Source organism: Pongo abelii, chromosome 22 (assembly GCF_028885655.2).
Source record: "Pongo abelii isolate AG06213 chromosome 22, NHGRI_mPonAbe1-v2.0_pri, whole genome shotgun sequence".
NCBI classification, from domain to species: domain Eukaryota; kingdom Metazoa; phylum Chordata; class Mammalia; order Primates; family Hominidae; genus Pongo; species Pongo abelii.
The window spans coordinates 46,320,154-46,325,127 of record NC_072007.2 but is presented as its reverse complement, the minus strand read 5'-3'; the positions used below and the strand labels follow the sequence as shown (position 1 = coordinate 46,325,127).

The 4,974-nt window shown below is 45.5% G+C and overlaps 1 pseudogene; it reads left to right on the top strand.

Moving 5' to 3' along the window:
* Window positions 1-2,664: 2,664 nt before the first annotated feature.
* Window positions 2,665-3,147, top strand: LOC100441703 (large ribosomal subunit protein uL23-like; annotated as a pseudogene).
* The last annotated feature ends 1,827 nt before the right edge of the window (window positions 3,148-4,974 follow it).

Below are 4,974 nucleotides of genomic sequence, written 5' to 3'. Positions count from 1 at the left end.
TTGTGGTACGTACATGAAAGCTAATCTGAATGATAATACTGGAAAAAAGCAAAGAAGAGTTCATACAGCCTGATGGCAGGTTTCTCCTCTTTGCTTGGAGAGAGGCAGGGTGGCGTATTTGTTCATCAGCAGTGCAGGGGTTACTCACACGTGTGTTTAGCCTTGACATCTTTCGTGTTAAAAATCTATCTCAGGGCCAGGCACGGTGGCTCACGCCTATAATCTCAGCACTTTGGGAGGCTGAGGGTGGTAGATAGCTTGAGGTCAGGACTTCAAGACCAGCCTGGCCAACATGGTGAAACCCCATCTCTACCAAAAATACAAAATAAAAATTAGCCAGGTGTGGTGGTGGGCACCTGTAATCCCAGCTACTCAGAAGGCTGAGGCAGGAGAATCACTTGAACCTGGAAGGCAGAAGTTGCAGAGAGCCGAGATTGCATCACTGCACTCCAGCCTGGGCAACAGAGCGAGACTATCTCTCAAAAAAAAAAAAAAAAGAAAAAGAAAAAGAAGACTATATTTCAGAATGAAATGCGAAAGAAAACAACAGAAACTGTAAAACCACACCTGCAAGCAGCAGAACAATTTGTAGTTCCCACGACTGTTCACTGTGGATCAAGGGCTTCTGGGTTGTGAGGGGAAGCATAGGTGGTTCACTCATTCTTACCTAACTTCTTTTTTTTCACTACAGAAAGCACGTCGGAAGTGACAATATTTAGGGATAATGTTTAAGCCATTCTAGGCTTTTGAAGGCATAATTTAATTTTATGTCAGGGAGGCTAAATTTGGATTAATAACAAATTACTTGTGTATACCTCATAGCTGCTTGGGATAATGTTAGGTTTGTCTCAATGTACAAGATTATTTCCCTGTTGGAAAATTAGGGGCTTCCCCAGCCAGAGCACAGCAGTGTTACATAGCAGTAGAAATGGGAGCCGCAGCTGAACTTTCTGGAAAAAGAAATCTGAGAGCAGGACAACGTCGAGGGGGCCTTTCTTGGTCCCACACAGAGCGGGCATCAGGATTCTGCGGTTGTCTGGAGCTGTGCAGGCAGAAATGGTGGTACCCAGGGCCATGCAAGTTTTTCTTGGCCAGACTGATCCTTCGAGGGAAGCTTTTTGGAGTGGTCCATTGAGAAATGGAGAATGTGCTAGAATTAGACTATGAAGCCCTCATGGAAGCAATCGGCTCCACCAGCATCAAACCTCAGAGTTGTGATGGGGACACACAGAATAGTATCCTCAGACACGGAGGGGCCCAGGACCTGTCACCAAGCCCAGGAACACCAGCTCTGGGCTTCACTTCCTGAAGCCCTGCTTGGCCTCCCATTCAAAAGCACAAGGAATGTCAAAACATGCCTCCCCAAATCTTACCACACAAAATCTCACTCTGAAAGGGGAAGAAGACAGGAAGTTAAGGACTGAGGAGGAGAAGCGAAGCGTTTCTTTTTGTTTTTTTGGGTTTTTGTTGATTTTTGTTTTTTTGAGATGGAGTCGTGCTCTGTCACCCAGGCTGGAGTGCAGTGGTGCTATCTGGGCTCATTGCAACCTCTGCCTCCAAGGTTCAAGCAATTCTCCTGTCTCAGTCTCCCGAGTAGCTGGGACTACAGGCGTGCACCACCACACCCAGCTAATTTTTGTATTTTTAGTAGAGATGGGGTTTCACCATGTTGGCCAGGCTGGTCTCGAACTCCTGACCTCAGGTTATCCACCCGCCTCAGCCTCCCAAAGTGCTGGGATTACAGGTGTGAACCACCATGCTCGGTGGAAGCAGAGAGATTTTAGAATCATTTCACTATTTCCACTGAAAACTTCTTGCTCCACTCCTCCACAATCATTCATTTTCATGGGGGTATAGGATAGCGGTGGGGAGGCTTGGAGTGATGTATATTTGTCTCCATATCACGTTTCCTTCCCATTAAAATGTGGTACCTCCAAATTTGTGATATAGCATCGCAATGTAATCTGGCAATGTACAAAGAGAAAAGGAAATAAATGTTGGTCTGAAGTAGGGTAAATATGACATACAATCACTGATGTCAGCAGCTATCAAAATTGTAAAACATAATCATGGCTCTTGATTCTAGCATAGTGAAGAGCTGGGTTGATGAACCGTGACCCATGGGCCAAATCCAACCTGATGCCTGTTTTTTGTTTTTGTTTTTTTTTTGAGATGGAGTCTCGTTCTGTCACCCAGGCTGGGTGCAGTGGTGCGATCTTGGCTCACTGCATGCAACCTCCGCCTCCTGGGTTCAAGTGATTCTCCTGCCTCAGCCTCCTGAGTAGCTGGGACTACAGGTGCATGCCACCACACCTGGCTAATTTTTGTATTTTTTGTAGAGACAGGGTTTCACCATGTTGGCCAGGCTGGTTTTGAACTCCTGAGCTCAAGTGATCTTCCCACCTCGGCCTCCCAAAGTGCTGAGATTACAGGCATGAGCCATTGCGCCCGGCCCCCGATGCCTGTTTTTATTAATAAGGTTTCATGGAAACACAGCCACACCCTTCATTTACATATCGCCTATAGCTGCTTCATTCTTACAAAGGCAGAGTTGAGTAGTTGCAACATAGACTGTATGGCCGGCAAAGCTGAAAATATTTACTATGAAGAAATAGAAAAACTTTACCAATCTCAATTTAAAAATTAAGATGGGCTTTTCACAAGATGGCCCCGAAAGCAAAGAAGGAAGCTCCTGCCCTCCTAAAGCCGAAGCCAAAGCGACGGCTTTAAAGGCCAAGAAGGCAGTGTTGAAAGGTGTCCACAGCCACAAAAAAAATGATCCACACGTCACCCACCTTCCAGTGGCCCAAGACACTGCGACTCCGGAGGCAGCCCAAATATCCTCGGAAGAGCGCCCCCAGGAGAAACAAGCTTGACCACTATGCTATCATCAAGTTTCCGCTGACCACTGAGTCAGCCAAGAAGAAGACAGAAGACAACAACACACTTGTGTTCATTGTGGATGTTAAAGCCAACAAGCACCAGATCAAACAGGCTGTGAAGAAGCTCTATGACATTGACGTGGCCAAGGTCAACACCCTGATTTGGCCTGATGGAGAGAAGAAGGCATATGTTCCACTGGCTCCTGATTGTGATGCTTTGGATGTTGCCAACAAAATTGGTATCATCTAAACTGAGTCCAACTGGCTAATTCTAAATATATGTATATCTTTTCACATAAAAAAATTAAGATGGAAACCAAAGCAAAGATGAACTATGGAGACAATCTAAGCAGTGATCTTCTACTATAACACTGGATTGCATTTGTGTCTGCCTTCCCTCTTGCCCCACACCTGCTTTAAATTTTTTTTTTTTTTTTCCTCTGAGATACTTCTAGGTAAAACTGACAAGCCAACTGGCAAACCTGCAGAAATTAAATTACATTCAGAAGATGGCCTGGGATGGGAGCAGTGGCTCATGCCTGTAATCCCAGCACTTTGGGAGGCTGAGGCTTAAGGGACTGCTTGAGGCTAGGAGTTTGAGACTAGCCTGGGCAACATAGCAAGAGCTCGTCTCTACTAAAAATCCGAAAACAAAAATGAGCCAGGTGTGGTGGTGTGCACCTGTAGTCCCAGCTACTTAGGAGGCTGAGGTGGGAGGATTGCTTGAGATTGGGAGATTGAGGCTGCAGTGAGCTATGATCACACCACTGCAGTCCAGCCTGGGTGACAGAGTGAGACTGTCTCTAACAACAACAACAACAAAAGGAAGGTGGCTTAAGATTCTTGTCTATTTCTCTTCACTGTTGAGTTCACAGCACAAGTAGTTCTTCTATGTTTCTGAAACACTGATTCACTTTAATCAGTTCCTAAAATGTTGCTAAATACTGACTAATGGATGTTTCCAACATTTGTAATGCACTTGAAAAGCCGCTAATCAGAAACACAGCAATCAAGTCATTCATCAAATATGAGAAGTCCCTGTTCACAAGACTGTGAATTCTCGTGATTGATTCCATGACTATAAAATAGCATTATGGTTTTTTACATACTCAACTTGCGACGGCATATGCCCCATATTTTGACAATGGGGGAAAAGCCCAGTATCTTGTGTCTTCTTTAAATTGATGTTGAATATTCAGAGATTTGAGACTTTCGGGATGCCTGAGTCATATCCAACATTTTACTCAGCAATTTTAAAGAAATAGTGGATTGGAATAAAACATGCAGGATTGACAGCAGTGGACAGAACTTCCACCCAGGCTTGTCAGGCTTGTCAGGGACTCATTTCTCCTGTGTTTCTTTCTGGGTAACTTGACCCAGCTGACACATCTAGGAAGTAAGATTGATTTGCTCACCCTTCAGAAGAGCACTGAGAAAAGAATCTGTTTCTCAATGGCTTTTGCAGTAAAAGCTCATCAATTGGGACTCTGGAATAGTTTGGATGTAGCAGATCCCTGAGGAGTTCTGTTTTCACAACTCCAACACAGGCTGGATTATCTCAGAGCAGCATGCTATTGAAGGGAGCATGGCTCCCACAGGAGTTTCAATCTCTACTAGAGGTTTTCTTGTTTGGTTGTTTTTTGAGACGGAGTCGCACTGTGTCACCCAGGCTTGAGTGCAGTGGCGTGATCTCAGCTCTGTGCAACCTCCACCTCCTGGGTTCAAGCGATTCTCCTGCCTCAGCCTCCTGAGTAGCTGGGATTACAGGTGCCCACCATCACAACCAACTAATTTTTGTATTTTTAGTAGAGATGAGGTTTTGCCATGTTGCCGAGGCTGGTCTCAAACTCCTGACCTCAAGTGGCCCGCCCGCCTTGGCCTCCCAAAGTCCTGGGATTACAGGAGTGAGCCACCACACCCGGCTTGCTGAGAGTATTAAGACCTTCACTGCGTCACTCCAACACACTTTACACTAAGCGCCCATCCCTTTCTTCTCCTCTCTAGGTGTAATCACCAAAGGCTCCCTGCTGTTTTCTGAGCTTGTGTCCTCAGTCTCAGAAGAGGGATTGGAGGGGGAACCCTGTTATACACA